This window comes from Microtus oregoni, unplaced genomic scaffold (assembly GCF_018167655.1).
Source record: "Microtus oregoni isolate MIOR12 unplaced genomic scaffold, Mior012 000191F_ref0000080, whole genome shotgun sequence".
NCBI classification, from domain to species: Eukaryota; Metazoa; Chordata; class Mammalia; order Rodentia; family Cricetidae; genus Microtus; species Microtus oregoni.
In genome coordinates, this window is record NW_024544850.1 from 281371 (window position 1) to 298417 (window position 17047).

Genomic DNA, 17047 nt, shown 5'->3' on the forward strand with positions numbered 1-17047 from the left:
TGGCTCAAGCACCTATAAATATGTCAGAAATTCTATGATTAAACCATCCGCAAAACCTTGAGTGGATTTTTAAAAAACGTCCATGAACAGCTCTGAAGGAACACATATGTGTTAGCACACTGTCAGAATCCTTTTGACTGCTTTGAAATCGGCCATTTTCCATTACTACTATAGGCGCCCAGTTTCTTCAGAGAAAAGGTCCTCTTATTTTGTGTTTACTTAGCTGAGAGCTAATGTAAATGGAATGAAAGCGCTTTGAGACTGTATTTTCGTTAGTTGTTTGAGATAGTCTCTGTCTAGCCCCTTCCTGCCTCAGCCTCTGCATTTTTGAGATTACCAGCCTGCCCCACCATGCTGGGCTGTCAGGAGCTTTTTCATCATTCCACACAGCCTCCTTTTTAGAAGTTCTGCAAAAGTAACCGGTGCGTCCTTGCTGCTCCCTTTCACCAAGATCCTCTGCTCCTCTTAGCCAGAAGGCAGAGAAGTGATGCCCACGAGTCTATAGTCATCAACACCATTAAAAATTAAGTATAAGGTGTCTGGTGCTTAATCACCCAAGGCTGGAGTAACAAATTCTTTCAGTAATTTTAGGTACATTCAAGGTTCGAGTGTACTTTCAGGAATGATGTAGTTTTTTGATGATAGTTCACCTCCTCCTTCTTTTTGGATGCGGTTCTGGCTACCAAATCCAGGACCTTGCATATGATAGACAAGTACTTTCATACCCCGTTACTTTCCCTGTTTTGAAAATTCAAATACATATACATGTGTGTGTGTGTACACATTTGACTTTATTTGTGCAATCATTAATAGGATTCTAATTGTGCTTTAATAGAAGTATATCTAATTTAAACAATAAAACTAGGCTATCCTTTCCCTTTTTCCATCAAAGTTAAGTTTCTTTATACATGCCAATTTATCTGAGGGCTCTTTGACACTGTCAGTACCCAATAACTTGTGTGATCTTGTAAATTAAGGTGGCATCTTCTCTTCTTTATTCTCCTTGGACACTCCTTTCTTAAGTGCTTAGCAGCTTCGAGAGTAGTTGCTGGTAATAAGGGCAAACCCGAGAAGAATGCTGACCTCTGCTTTCTGTTTTGAACCTGATGTTTATGGTTGTGTGGCTGATGTAGAGATTCCCTTCTGGGCGAACCTAGTATTAAGGGGAGGCCCTTATAAAGTCTTTAAACACTGGTTATCATTTTAAAAAACTATATTAATGTGACCCCATAAGCTACCTTACTGCCTGCCTCCCCCACCCCACCCCAGATGAGGTCTCTTTATTGGTGAGGCTGGGCTCCAGGACGTACACTGAAAGAATCCTTCCTTTTCAGTTTCCGGAACATCTGGAAATGCAGTGCCTGCCTGCCAACTTTTTTTTTCCCCAACTTTTTGAGATGGTCTTTCTGTGTAGTCCAGACTGGCCTGAACTTTTGATTTTCCTGTTTCAGACTCCTGAGTGCTGAGATTAAAGGTGTGTGCCGTACCTGATTGTTTCTCGCTTTTTTTACTTGAAGTAATCTTGCTTAGTTTTATTTTTAGATGGCTACAGCCTGTATCACAGCCTGAAGGAATTTTCTGTAAATGATGAAAATTTGTGTGGTGGCAGGAAGCTAAAATCCTGAGAAGAAAATGACTATCTGGTTACTATATAGATCTACTAGATTCTAGTAGACTTTCAGGAAAAAAAATTGTTGGAACCCTTCACAAATTTATGCCATCCTTGCTTAGGGTCCATACTAATTTCTGTTCCAGTCTTAGTACAATTCTACCTATGAGAGTGCCTCCACCAGTAGTCCAGTCTGGCCTGGAACTTGCCGAAATCCTCTTGCCTTGGTTTCTAGATTTTGAGGATTACAGGTTTGAGTTACCACGCCTGTCTCGGCGGTAGTTCTTAGACTACACGTTTCCCCTTTTTAAAGCTTTTTATGATTGTAAGATGGAATTAAAATATATGACCTCGTCGGCGGTAGTGGCACACGCCCTTAATCCTAGCACTTGGGAGGCATAGGCAAGCGGATCTCTGTGAGTTCGAGCTCAACCTCTTCTACAGAGCTCAAACTGCTACACAGAGAAACCCTGTCTCAAACCCCCCACCAAAAAAATCCACCCCCCAAAAACAAAGCTCTCCGTGTTTAAAGTCATTTCTCAGTATGTCAGTAAGTTATAGCATGTTAGTTAAATTCTACATTGATGTACACCGTTTTCCTGGCAACTTTTAAGTGTCGTTTTAGTCCGTATTTCAGTATAGGACTGTAACATAGGTTGGTGTGGTAGCGCATGCCTTTAATCCTAGTGCTCGGAAGGAAGGCAGAGGTTAGTGAATCTGAGTTCGAGGCCAGCCTGGTCTACAGAGCAAGTTCCAGGTTAGCCAGGACTACACAGAGAAACCCCGTTTTGAAGGGGGGGCAGGGGGAAGAAATGTACCATTACAAAATTCTTATTTTATAAATAATTTTATAAATATTTTGTCGAATCACATACATTTTCCCTTCTCTATTTTCTTAAACTTTAAGAGACTTGCTTACGAATTTTATTTAAAAAATCTTGTTTTCTAGATATTTCTGGAGGAATGTATGACATGATCACTGCCACATAAAAGTAAAAATTTATACACTCCAAATAATGTAACACACGTGTCCAGAAACTATACCACTAAAAATTCCTGTTCACTGCAGTGTGAGAAAGTCTTCAAGATGCACTCCCCCCAGACCAATGTGGCCTCCTGACAGAAAGCTTATTTATTAAAAAAAAAATACCAGGGTTTGGTAGTTGTTTTAGAGACCCCCCTCCCCTCATTCAAATTGGCAAGCCCATTTTCATTTTGTTTCAAAGTTGTTTTTTAAAAGGAAGACAGGAGACGGCGGGGGTTGCTAAATTTATCTTCTTCCCCAGGCACCGGGGATGGAAAAAAAAAAACCACATTTATGGCGGGAGGGGGTCTGAGGGCCTGCAAACGACTCGAGCCACCGCCTCAGGCCAGGACCCTCGCGGAGAGGCAGTAGGTCTCCCTGGAGGCCCCCAGGGGGTGGTTGCGGCCCACAAACATGGTGGGGGGCGGCCCGGGCCTCCCGCCTCTCTACGGGGTCGGCGGACCACGGCCTCGTGCGGACTTTACAGCCCAGGCAGCGGTGGCAGCGGTGTGTGTGTGGCGGCGGTGGAGGGCGGGAGCGCGGAGGTGGAAAGAAGGGGGGCGCTGTCACGGAAACTCGGGCCGTCGGAGACCCCGCCGCAGCGAGTCCACTGGGCTGCCCGGTTGTGGGGCGTGAAGGGCGCCGAGTAGGGGTGTCCTAGGCACCCACCGGGCGGAGGAGGGGGCCCCTCTATCCTTCCGCATTTTCCTGGGTCTCTCTCCCGGTGGTGACGTGACGTGCTGACGGCGGGCCCGTGCCGGGGAGCTGGGCCGCTTTTTGTCAGCTCCGAGCTCGGCCCCTCCGCCCGCCCCACCAGCCGGAGCCCGGCCCAGTGCTCCAGAGAAAGGCCGGCCTGCAGCACCCGCCACCGTCGCCGACCGCCGCACGCCCGTCCGGTGAGTCCGGGGTGCCGCTGCTGCCGTGGGGCCTAGCGCGCGCGCCGGCGGCCTGGTCCCGGCCTGGTCGGGCGGCCTGCAAGGCGCCCTCCCGCGCTAGGCCGGGCGGCGTGGCGCGCAGCGCCGTGCAGGCCCGGAGGAGGCCGCAGTTAGGCCTGGGGTGGCGCCCGGGTGTGGGGAGCGACGGTTGAGGCGCGCTCCGTAAACGGGCGGCGGCCGGGGCGCTGTTGCCCAGAGGTTGGGGAGGCGGCGGACGGGTCCTAGGTGGGCGACGCGGCCGACCCGGGGCACCGTGCGGGGGCGAGGCCTAGCGAGGAGGCTAAGGCTGCAGGCGTGAGGTGAAGGCCGCAGGCCGGGCCGGCCGATTTTCGCTATGTAAATATGGGCGAGGGGGGGCAAAAAGACGGACGGGGGACAAGATGGCGGCCGCTCGGCGCCTGCTGCAGGGGACGACTGAGGGGGTTGCCGGGAGGGGGAGCCGCCATCTTGAAGGCGGCGTCTGAGGTGAAAATTCCGCTACAGCCCGTGAGGGGGGGTGGGAGAGCGGGCAGCGGCCGCGGCGGCGCTGGCGACGGGCACCGGAGCCCGGGCGCGGCGTCGAGTGTGCGCGGAGGGGCGTGTTCGTTCCCCATGGCGGCCATTGCCCTCGCCGCCATGATGAACACTCGGATTCCAGGCGCTTGGCGGCAGCGCCACCTTCCTGCCCAGCCTCCCACAGCCCCGTGACTGGCTGCTGTTTCCGCTGCATTTCGGCTCAGCAGCCGCAGGCGGCCTTCGCGGTCGCCTTGGCGCCAGAGCCACCTCATCTGTTTCGCTCCGGGACTCTGAGCTCTTGCCGCCGCCGCCGGTGAGCTGCACCGGTGACAGTCGCGAAACGGGAGACATTTTTATTGTTTTGTTTTGTCCCCCCCCCCCAGAGACAGTCAGCCATGGCCGTTAGGGTGACCCCAATGCGGGTGTTCTCCGCCAATCGTTGCATTCACGAGTCCGTGAATAAAGAAAGAAAAACGATGGGAAAGTTCTCACCACCCTTTTGACCAATAGGGGGAAAAAGGCGTCCTACGAAAGCGGAAGACTTAGTGGCGGAGGGAAGTTTTGGTATTCCTTTCCGTGGAAACAAGTTGCTGGGGAGGCTGCCTTTGAAATTTTGGTATCTCCTTTATTTATTTTAGTTGAGGGAACTAGGAGGGAAGGGAGCGAGTCTTCTGGAGCAGTGAGTGCCGTACCCCCTAGCGCACCTCACGTGCCGGGCTAGCTAGGGTGTCCGTGAAGTTGGGTAGCGCGCGGCACGCGACTCGGGGAAAGTTGTCTCCATCGCACCGCACCCAACTTTCTTGGGAAGCTCGGAGTGAGTCCCGTGTTAGCGGTGCCGCTTTCCGACGGGGCGCCGGGGCCGCAACCCCCCCCCCCGAGGTTCGCGGACGGACGTGCTGGCTGCAGGTTGGTGGAGGCAGGCGAGCGAGGGCTGGCGTGCGCCGAGCGCCTCCGAGTTGAGCTGAAGCTCCGTCCGAGCCCCGTGGGCTCCCAGCGAAGGCACAGCTTCCGTTTGAGGCGTCGGGAGGGGGTGCCTGGAACAGGGGCCGCTTTGAGCTTCCGAACCGGGGCCGTTTTTAGGTGGTGGCCCAGAGAGGCAGAGGGCGTTTCAAGGGGGAAGTTTCTCCAGGGAACGTTGAGTGTTTTCACTATTGGCCTGAAGCGGACAGCCTAGGTAGGAGTGGTGGGAACTGAGGCTGCGAGAGGTGGGCCGCGCCTTGCTGGGCGGGAGGGTTTTGTGCCCGCAGGGGACGCAGCAGGGGCGCCCTCCCTCGCGGGGTCGGTGCTCAAGAGCGTTTGGCTCGGCTAGGATAAGTTGCAGAGAAGTAGTTGTAGGTTGACCAGTGTTTTCCCGGCGATGATGAAGCCAGAGTGCTCAGAAGCCAGGTTTTTTTACCCTCTTAAGAGATGTTTATTACATTTTGAATGATGTTTTCGTCAGACAGCTGCCCTTTTCTTTACTCGCTGTGAATATCGTTTTGCTCAGAGCTGTTAATATTTCCGTGGTAAACTGAGGAGGGTTTCCTGTAATCTCATCCACCATCGTTGAAAATTAAGATTGGTGCAGCTTGAAGATGAGAAATGAGCCTGTAAGTGTTTCTATGGTAATTTTTTTAAGAAGTCGGTTTTGAAGAGTAGCTGGAAGGATGATTATTAAAACCAGTGGCCTTCAGGTGCCCTTTGCAATCTGTTTTTTCTCCCTGCTGAGAGGAACCACCGTTTTGTTTGAGAGGCTAACTAAGGTTATTTGCTAAGCCAAGCCTCCCTGCGGTTTTTTTTTTTTGGATTAATATTTGACTTATCTAGACGCACAGGTGGGAAGTGTGTTTCAGAATTTTATGATACAAGCTTGTGAGTTGCGTCGTTATTGTCAGTGTTTCCACTTTTGTAGACAGCAACAGGTTGGAAATAATGCTCCTGAAGAGCGTGGAAGACCTGGGACAGTTTTTCCATAGAGGCCATGGCAAACTTAATAAAGATAATAAAGATAATAAAGATAACTTATCTTGAGCCTGACATGCCATTTGCCCTGGCACTGGGAGGTGGAGGCAGGCAGGTGGACTTTTGTGAGTTCGAGGCCATCTTGGTCCACATAGTGAGTTCCAGGACAGCCAGAGCTACATAGTGAAGCCCTGTCTCAAAAAAAATCACATTTGAAAAATTCTCTTAAAAGGCAATTTAAGATGCAGTTTTTGGGTGTGTGTGTGTGGGAGAGCAGTCAGAATGGGTAATATATAGTGTGCAATTGTTGAGTTTAATTAGTACAGTCAAGCAGTTCTTTATAGTGGGTATTTGAGGATTGAGAAGAAATTAATTTCAAATTGTGTAATTAGGAAGATTGGGAATGTATAGTTTTCATCAGGAGTGGTTACACACAAAGTCCTTTTCCCTGCTGAGACACTTCCTACCTTACCCACCTTGGATAAACGAGATGCTTTTTTATATATATGTATTTTCCAAATAGATGGATATTTTCTTTCCTTTTTTTTGCAATTTCCATTTTCCAAAAAAAAAGTGCTGGAGTTTCCTTTCAGAGACATTCCCCTGTATTGCTGCTGTCAGTCACCAACATTTGGACTTGATTTATCACTAATAATGCACTGTTTGTGCTTGTGTACAGGGGCAGTTCATTTTATTATAACCTAAAAAACCCTTAACTGGCTCCTGAAATCCTTCACCCTCATCAAAGGTTTCATTTTTGTTTGTTTTGAGAGCCAGTCTAATTAAGTAGCTTAGTTAGCTTCAATTTCCCAATTCTCCTGCCTCAGCCTCCTAAGTGCAGGGGATTCAGGCGTGTGTGTTGCCACAAATGGCTTAGATTCTTTTTTTTTTTTTATTTTATTAACCTAACTGAAAAGGCTAACCCAGTTATCTGGTTGTCAGTGTGTCATCCTGTTCTGATTTTTTTTTTCTCCGTGTAGGCTTTTCTCTTTACCTTTTGTCTCTGTAAGGATTGCCTTATTTTGTCTAGCCTTGCCTCCTGCACACACCTTGGTCTGCCTCCTTTGGGGTGGACCTCTGCTGATTGAGTCCCTTTCTGGTTTATTTTAGCCTATTTGTTTGTTTGAGACACCAGGGAGCCTCGATCTCAGCTGCCGCTCCTTCCCTGTACAGGGATTAGCCTTCCAGATACAGTCTCCTGCAACTTAGCTCGTGCCTTCCTGGTCCTTCAAGTAGTCTTGGTTTTGCTTACTGTACAGAAGCCTCATCTCTTTTCTCGTTTGCTTTATGTACTACTTTTCACTTCACCTTTTCCTAAATCCAATAATTCCCAAGTCAGAAAATTTCTTCGGCATGCCAATGGGTTTGTCACACGAAAGGGTTCTTTTTCACACATTACTCTGCTGTCTTTGTCTCCTCAGTGTTTATCAGCTAGCTTCTCTCTGGAATCTTGTCTGCTAGTTCAATGTCTGTTACCATGTTCACATACCTAGTTTCTCATCCAGCGTTTGAAGTGTCTAATGTCTTAACATAGCTGAAACCAAACTTACCCAGCATAAAGATGACCAATACCATTTATAGGAAATTTTTTTTGAGACAGGGTTTCTCTGTGTGTCCTGGAACTCACTCTGTAGACCAGGTTGGCATTGCACCCACAGAGATCCTCCTGCCTCTGCCTCCCGAGTGTTGGAATTAAAGGTGTGTGCCGCTGCCGCCACCTGGCTTCTTACTCTTTCTGTTATCACCATCAGTTTTCCTGGATTGTTACACTTTGTTCCATAGAACAATGTGGACATCTTTAATTTAGCATTTAATTTTTTATGTTTTAGTGGTATATTTGTATTTTTGTCTTCTAAATAGAATGTAGAAGAGATAGCTTCTCATTTGTCTTTGTCCCCAAGCAGTACCTGGCAGATGTTCATTATCTCCCCCAAACAATTACCTAAATTATTGGGCACAGTAAATTTGGTTTATTTAAGTTGAATAGTTTCCAGCTATTCAAATTCAGTTATCTATCTAGCATGTCCTTTGACCAAGGAATATTCATTTTAAGGCACACCTATCTTGTGAGGACAGCAGGTCAAACCCAGGTGCTGAGTAACCTCTATCCCTATCCCAGATCTGATTGGAATATGGCCAGCATGCTCTTATTCCTGCCAAATTGTTTTTCCAGACAGCATTTTTTAAAATCCATGTAATCTTAACCCCCCCTTTTTTTGTTCAGCAGGAAGTACACTTAAAGAAACTACATGGCCTTGATGTATATAGTCATTTGTCTTTTAAAAATTAAAGTTTTAAATTATGAAGTATTTCAAAATTACGAAAAGTAAATATTAATGAGAGTTTACAAATTTTAGTGTGTTATGTTATTTGATACACACACATGTTTGATGAATAGTCTAACAGATTCAAGGGCGCATCCCCCTTCATCCCCATTTCTCTTTTTTAATATCCCCATTACGTTGCTCTAATATGTGTGTAATGAAAAAATAGCAAATATGTGTTTTAGCTGTCTATTGTGGATTGTTCTATGTATTCATTCTTTTTCTTCTTTTTTTTCGACACAGGGTTTCTCTGTAAAGCCTTGGCTGTCCTCTAACTCCTTCTGTAAACCAGTCTGGCCTTGAACTCAGAGATCTGCCTGCCTCTGCACCACCATGCCCTACCTATTAATTATAAGTTTTGAGATTCAATTTATTGGCTTTCCGATGTGCTGCAGGAATTTCTGGGATCCCTAATAGTCTTATAGGGGGGTCTATGAAGTCAGATTTTCATAATACCATTATTTGCTCTTTTCATCCACAGTCATTTGTACATTATACACGTATTAGAGAATTGAACAGTGTCATAATGGAGTAAGCACAGAAACGGTTGACATTCATCTTTTTCTCTGTGAAGAGAGTCATTAGATTTGCAGAATTGTAAAAGTTTCATTTTTACTTAAAAATTAATTCTAAAATTATTTATGCTTATATATAATAAGATTTTTAATGCATTAATGTTTTTAAATCTCTATCTCAGCGATGGTGGTGTTCACACTTTTAATCCCAGTGCTCAGGAGGCAGAGCCAGGTAGATCTGAGTAGAGGCCAGCCTGAAATACCAAGGGAGTTCCAGGACAGCCAGGACTACACAGAGAAACCTCTCCAAAAACCAAAACAAAACAAAAGCTCACTTCAGTTTCAGAGGAGTTTGAAACTTAGCAGTCCTGCTTTTAACCTCCCAAGTGCTTAGGTGTCACCAGGCTGGATGGACTTGTAGTTTCAAGTTCTTTAAATATGAATGACAAAAAAAAAACTTCTTGTGGTCCTTTATTTTTGAAAGCTTGAACGAGTCCTAAAACCAAAAGGTTTGAATGAAAACTACTGTTGTAGTTCACTCTTGATGTTTGGGGCAAGCGGTGCTGGGCTTCAGAGCCAGTCTTTGACTGCTAGGAAAGCCCTCCCCATGCTGTACTTGAATGTATGAAAACACTGTGATGTTTCCTTGGGGGGGGGCACGTGAGGCTGTTGGCAGTTTTCAGCACTTTCTAACAGTGCTGCTGTGAACGTCCTCAAACAGCTCTCTGTCCCTAGACTAGTAGAGGTGCGGTTGCTGCATTGAAGAAGTCTGCATTGTTAATTTTACAGGGAATTGCAAAAACGCCCAGTTGCATTTGACAATCTTACCAGTTGTTTCTGATCTTGATCATTGCCAAAAGATTAGATTTTGCTATTTTTGTGAAACTGTTGGGTATAAATGCACTCTGCTTACTGTGTTTATTTTGCATTTCTTTGGTTACTTTTGGGGTTGGCTGGACCACCCCCTTCAAGTTTAGTGCCCATTTGAGTTTTCTGGGAATCATTTGTCCATGCATCCTTTTATTGATTTTTATGTTGGTCTCTTCCTTCCTTTCTTTCTTTTTTCTTTTTTTGTTTTTGTTTTTCGAGACAGGGTATCTCTGTAGCTTTAGAACCTGTCCTGCTAGCTCTTGTAGACCAGGCTGGTCTCGAACTCACAGAGATCCGCCTGCCTCTACCTCCCAAGTGCTGGGATTAAAGGCGTGCACCACCACTGCCCGGCCTGTTGTCTTTTTTCTTACGGTCTATGGATATTTTTGTATTCTGGATCCTAAAGATTTGTTATTATATATGATGAAAATATCTTCCTACTCTGTGACTTTTCTTGTAGTTTTGTTTACTTTTTGTGTAGGTCTTAATGTGAAAGTAGCCAGATTTGGCTGTGTGTGTGTGTGTGTGTGTGTGTCCACTACCTGGCTGTGTGCTTCCCGCCCCCCCCCCCCGGGTTTCTCTGTGTAATAGCCCTAGCTGTCCTGGAACTAGCTGTTGTAGACCAAGCTGGCCTTGAACTCACAGAGATCCATCTGCCTCCCTAGTGCTGGGATTAAGGGCATGCGCACCACCACCTCCTGGTGTGCTTTTTCTTATGTACAATTTGGAAATTTTTTTCTAGTGTGTGATATAGGGATCTCATTTATGTTTGCATTTGAATTTCTCAAATAACTGAGCCTTGTTTCCCCAACCCCTGAGGTATACCATATTCCACACATCTGCACATCTGTTTTTATTTTGTTTAAATTTAATTACATTGTGTGTGTGTGTGTGTGTTGTGAGGTTCTCTATCTTGTGGGTCCTGGGGATTGAATTCAGGTTGTCAGGTTTGGTTGCACGTTCTTATGCCCTCTGAGCCGTCTCATTGGCTTCACATCTGTTTTTAGTTTCTCTTTCTGTTTTTATTGCCCTGTTTGGCTAGTTCTATCACTGCCACATTGATTTAATGATGATAGCTTTATAATTAAGTCTTTGTATATTCCTTTTTATCTTAAGGATTATTTTATCTTTTTTTTGTCTCCTTTAGGGTTAGTTTTTCAATTTCTGGGAAGAACGATTGGATTTTTATTGGATTTGCATCTACCTCTATTGAAAATTCTAGTCTTAGTTTATAATCTTGGTTGTGATTTAAGTCAGGTCTTCTCTTAGTTTGTTCTCTGACGCCCCTTTTGTGGCACTATGGACTAAACTCAGTGATTCACACATGCTAGACCAGTGTTCTTCTGCCAAGTTGTGTTTCTCCTTTTCCCCCTCATGTATCCCAGACTGTTACTAGTTGTATGTAGCTAAGGATAACCTTGAATTTTGGATCTTCAGTCTCCTCCAGAATTACAGACATTTATTGCCATTTCTTACCATTATGCTCAGTTCCTTGGTAGCCTTTTAGATAGCATGGTGTATGCAGTGCTGGGGATTGAACCTAGAATTTCATGCGTGTTAGACAAGCAAACAACATCCTCAGCCCCTGCATTCCTGTTTTTTTATTGTTAGTTTTTTTTCACATACTTGTTTATGTTGGCCTTGAATTTATTCTTTAGCTCAGGCTGGAATAGAATTTGAGGTTTTCTTACCACAGCCTATGGAATTAGAGGCTCTGCTGCCAGCTCCCTTCCCCCATTTGTGCTGAGGCTTGACTCCAGAACCTTGTGCATGATAGCTAGACAAGTGCTCTTCAACTGGGCTGTACCAGTCTAACTTTCTATTCTGTTTTCATAAGCAGCGTGGTGAATTGATCTTACATTGTTGAACTCTCAGGACATATGTCATGGATTTCCTTCCTACATTTTAACATCTTAAAATAAAAATAGAGCCCTGTTGATGGTATTGTATAATGAATTGCTTGCCCAGGCAGGTGTCATCATATAGTTACAATTGATTGCACAAGCACAGGCTTGGTCAGGACTCTTAATTTTCTTATCACTTTAGAGAATCTGTGCATTGTTTCATACTATTTCATGTCAAACAGTGCAACAGAACACAGAAGCAGTTGCTAAATGGGTGTTTGCCTTCAAAGAAAATCCACAGATAATAGTAAAGCGTTTTAGGGAACGCTGCATCACCAACACTTGCTGACAGAAAATAGTTTTGTTAGGAACAAGTGAACAGGTTTGAAGAGTTAGAAGAGCGACTCACAGAACCCTGAATGTAAATTAGGAATGCCCTGCTAATTTCTCTGAATCATAGGGCCATGGGTGTGTATGTGCGTGCACGCGTACATTCATACATGTACAACATAGTATAAAAGTCCTACCTAAATAATTTCAAAGGTTTTTTTTTAATTTTGGTAAGTCTAAATGAAAATCCTAGATACTAAGGAAATAGGATATTCTATTAATTGATTGTTTTTCCCTCTACAGGTGTGTATCACTGTGCCCAGCTAACCTTGTAAGATGAATTGGGGAGCATTCCCTCTTTTTTGAAACAGGTCTGTTTAGTAGAAGTGATCTGATTATTGAAAGTTAGACAGGTCTCCATTTGTAAAACTGTACTTGGTTTCTTTTTCCTTTTTTGGTAGGTTTTGGGTTTGATTGATGATTGATTTGTTTTTGGAGACAGGTTTTCTCTGCGTAGTCCTGGCTGTCCTGGAGCTTGCTCTGTAGCCCATGCAGAGATCTGCCTGCCTCTGCCTCCTGAGTGCTGGGATGAAAGGTGTGTGCCACCACTGCCCAGCTGGACTTGATTTAGCCATAGCCTCTTCTCTCCCATGGTATGGCCTTTTGGCTTTTCTTGAGTTTTTCTTTACTCTTTGGTGATTTATACAAAATAAAGTTTCCTTTCTTAGAAAAGTATAAGTTCTCAACTGTTTTGATAAATACAGGGTTTTTTCGATGATGTTTAGGAAATTGACTTTAATTACCATTTTTTTATTAGTGTTGTTCATAAGTTAGTAACTAACCTGTACTTTCCAGACTTCTCCAGCTGTTCATTTTATGGGTGCTTTGTGTTTCTACTCTGGGAACTATTATTGCCTTCCTTCTGCTTTGTTTCTGTGTGTTCTGACATTAAAACAAATTCATTTGGAGGCTTGCTTATTTTTCTTAATTCCTCCCCCCCCTTTTTTTAAGGCAGGGTTTCTCTATAGTTTTGGAGCCTGTCCTGGAACTAGCTCTTGTAGACCAGGCTGGCTTCAAACTCGCAAAGATCCACCTGCCTCTGCCTCCCAAGTGCTGGGATTAAAGGCATGCACCACCACCGCCCGGCTATTTAACTTATTTTTGAGGTACATATATTGAAATTTGAAAACTTTTCTCTGATAACTAGGTCTTATGATTTTGGTGCCTCTTTATTTTTGTGATTAAGTGGTTCTAAATACATTGCCCTTTTTTTTTTGTTAAAGATGAGGTCTCATGTAACTCTCTCTAACTGGCCTGAAACTTGGTGCTCAAACTTGCTGTTAGCCACTGTAGTTTTTGGTGCCTGTCCTGGAACTAGCTCTTGTACACCAGGCTGACCTCAAACTCACAGAGATCAGCCTGCCTCTGCTTCCCAAGTGCTGTGATTAAAGGTGTGCGCCACCACCGCCCAGCTGTTTTGTTTTTGTTTTTTGAGACCGAGTTTCTCTGTGTAGCCCTCTCTGACCTAGAACTTGCTTTGTAGACCAAGCTGGTCTAGAATTCAGAGATTTGCCTGCTTCTGTGAGTGCTAGGACTAAAGGCATGCATCACTACGCCTGGCCTGCTTCCCTTTTTGAATGATTTAATTTTGACTATTATTTGGCTCCTACCTTTAACACGGCAATGATTGTACTGTATTAACTTCTCTCTGTTTGTGGAGTGGGTCTGTACTATTAATATTTTTTTTGAAAGAGGGTTTCTCTGTGTAGCCTTGGCTGTCCTAGAACTAGCTCTTGTAGAGAGCAACCTGGCCTCAAACTCAAGAGATTCACCTGCCTGATAGGTGTTATTTATAATATTTAACTTGGAATTCATAATCACAAAGTTTCTAGTTTGGTTAAATTGTTTTGTGTTTTTGTTTTAAGTGACAAATCACTTTTGTAAAAATAATTGACAAAGCTTTCTTTGTGTTCTGGCATAGTTCATACAGTTTGGGGAAAACTTGATGATTTTTGAAAGTGTTACACCTTACAGCTATATTTATTTTAAAAATCTTTATGGTGATTACACTCGTTTTTTTTTCCTTCCTCCTCTTTCTTTCTTTGGTGGTAGGATTGAGCCCAGGATCTTGTACATGATAGATGAGCATGTTACCACCAAGCTGCCTCTCCAGCCTAGGTTCTGTGTCTAACAAAGTTACTGCTGGTAATTTGTATGTCCCCTCAATGTGTTAGCGTTAACTTAATCTTAGAAGTTTGCCATTTTTTTCTATATCAGCCCCCCCCCCCAACTTTTATTTTTAGGTTTTTAGTTTAGTAGTATTTTATTGTCTTTGTACTTTCTTAAAAAAAACAGCCTTAGATTATTCCTTCCTTAAATTAGGTGGTTCCTTAGTTTAGTTCCAGGGGAAGATTGAAGTTTAAACGCTCATTGATAGCTTGGAACATATTTACTGCTGGTCTTGTAGGGCAAACCCAGCCTGTTCTTTTGTTTAACAGCTCAAGGATTTATTAAGTTATTTGTGCAAAATTTAATTGCTAATTGCATTAACAGAAGATCAGTGTAGAAAGACTCTACAGTTCTGCAGCTGCCAGTTTAAAAACATTGTTCTAGTTATGGAAAGGCCCAATATTCTTGCCAGTGTTTAGGACATGTGGAGACCATTACTGGTGTTAGTAGTACAACTGCAGCATCTCCGAGACCTAACATAGCATATTTAGGAAAAGTGGTAATAGAAGTCGTGTTCATGTCGGTAAGGTATAGTAGTTACTTTTAGTGTTGGTGTTGTGGTAGGACAGTGATGTTAACTGTTCATAATTAGTTTACCATGGTGGCCCATGCCCTTAATCCCAGCATTTGGGAGGCAGAGGCAGGTAGAATCTCTAGTTCAAGGCCATCTGGTCTACATAGGAGTTCCATGACAGTCGGGGTTACATAGAAAGACTAATTCTCAACAAACAACCCCAAGCAAAAATAATTAATAAAACCATAAATAAATGCTCAAAGTTTATATTTGTGGTATTGCATAGAACCCAGTTTCATAATGCTGGGCAAGCACTTTAGCACTGAACTATATAAAAAGTACCAAGTGGCAATATGTGATTTTTTTTAAAGTAGTTACCAGACAATTAAGAAGAGAATTAGTTTGAATAAAGTAGTTGAAGGTGAGCGTACAGTAAACTATAAATGGAAGGCATATATATAGAGTAGCTCCACCTGTCATTCCAGCACTCAGGAGGCTGAGACAGGAAGATTGTTGTGATTCAAAGGCAGCCTGGGCTGTTGTGAGAATTCTTTTTCAAAAAATCAAAACCTAGCAATAGCAAATGAGTCGCCAGGTGAGGATGCCTGCTGCTAAGCCTGACTACCTGGGTTCAGTTCTTCGAGACCACATGATAGAAAGGGAAGGCTGACTTGGAGGCTGTCATGTGAGTCTTCACTAGGATGTGAGTCTTGCGAATATGCACATCCACATGTATCTACTCATAAACACTAAATAAAGAAGTGTAATGAAAATTAAAAACACAACGACACAAAACCCATTAAGTTCTAATGTAGTAGAAAGGCTTTGTTTTGTTTTGAGAGAGGGTCTCTGTGTAGTCCTGGCTATCTTTGAAGTTACTTACTATTTAGACCAGGCTGTCCTCAGTCAGACTCAAGGAGTACCCTCTGCCTCTTTAGTGCTGGGATTTAAGGTATTGCACTACCATGCCCAGCCTAAGTTGTTGTTTTTTAAATGCAAGGTTATATATATGACTCATTGAGAAAGGGACTGCATAAGAAAAACACTCAGCTAAGTTAACAAATTATCAGATGACTAGGCCAGCAATTAATTAAATACCCAGTTTGGTAAAAGATGGCTGCAGAGATTCGAGGAACTAAGGAAATGGACAAGGAAGCACTTCCTTATAACACTAACGTTTCTTTACCCTGCATTGCAGTTGATGGGAAATGATTTTTTTAAGTTTTACCTGTGGATGGTTTTATTTCATATATTTTTGTCCAATGTAGATTAAATTAATCTCTCTATTTTATGTTTAAATACCGTCTTCATCCTCGTTTTACACATTGCACTCCAGTACTGCACTTAGAGCTAAAGACAGAATACTCTACTTGAGGAGACGCGAGTAGGACTTTGAAAATCTCAGCAAAAGGTACAAAGCAACTTAAAAATCAGTCACAGTTGAAGTGGGAGAGGGTGAACCAGAGTTGTTACGTTTGTTCCTTTATGATAAACAGTAGAATGTTATATGGCAACAGTGGATTGGTAAATTACTGCATGAATTTAAAGGACATTGTTTTATAAAAGAGTTAATGCTTTCTATGTCTGAAAACAAGTGCAAAGCCTGTACTATTTCTACCATCGAGCAAGTCTTAAAAGCATTTAACACAGTATGGTATTGTTAGCTTTCAAATGCAGCTAAATTTAGAGGATATTTTTGGCAGTTCTTAATCTGAACAGGAATAGAATAAGGGTTTTGGAAAAATAAGGGTTTTAAGTTTGTCATTTTAGGGCCAATTTTTAATAGATTGTGAAAGTTCGGACTCAAACTTTAAACAAACAAAACCTTGAAATTACCAATTGGCACAGAATGGTTTTATGGAAAAACTAGTCTAACAACTTGGCATTGAATTCCTGAGTGAAACATACAAAAAGTTCCAAGTGGGACAGGGCAAAGAAGGACAGAGTTCTTCCATTCACAGCAGCAGGCATTCTCTCTGTGAGGGGCTTGGAGCCTCCACCTCACAGCTATGCCCACTGTGTGGGTGCTGGGAATTGACTCTGGGTCCTCTGGAAGAACAGTCAGTGATCTTAACTGCTGAGCCATGTCTCCAGCCCCAGATTTAATTTTTTAAATTTTTTTTTGTTTGTGGGGTGTTTTTGTTTTTTTCGAGACAGGGTTTCTCTGTAGCTTTGGAGCCTGTCCTGGAACTAGCTCTTAGACCAGGCTGGTCTCGAACTCACAGAGATCCGCCTGCCTCTGCCTCCTGAGTGCTGGGATTAAGACTTTACTTTTTTTAAATTAGTTTTTTTTTTAAAGAGTTTCACACATGCCAGCCAAGCGAACTCACAGAGACCTGCCTGTCTCTGCCTCTCAAGTACTGGGATTAAAGGCATGCACTACTACCGCCCAGCTTTTGTGTTTTTTTTTTACACAC

General features: G+C 43.6%; 1 protein-coding gene across 3 annotated transcripts in view; it reads left to right on the forward strand.

Moving 5' to 3' along the window:
* The first annotated feature begins 3434 nt into the window (after positions 1-3434).
* LOC121445436 (zinc finger X-chromosomal protein-like) overlaps positions 3435-17047 on the forward strand; it is a 40167-nt gene continuing 26554 nt past the window's right edge. For 2 of the 3 annotated variants that reach the window (XM_041647574.1, XM_041647576.1), the window contains exon 1: positions 3435-3529. The gene's annotated coding sequence lies outside the window, so the exon portion shown is untranslated. Of the gene's footprint in view, positions 3530-16021; positions 16042-17047 lie in introns of those variants that run through there. The other variant, XM_041647575.1, reaches the window with a different exon arrangement.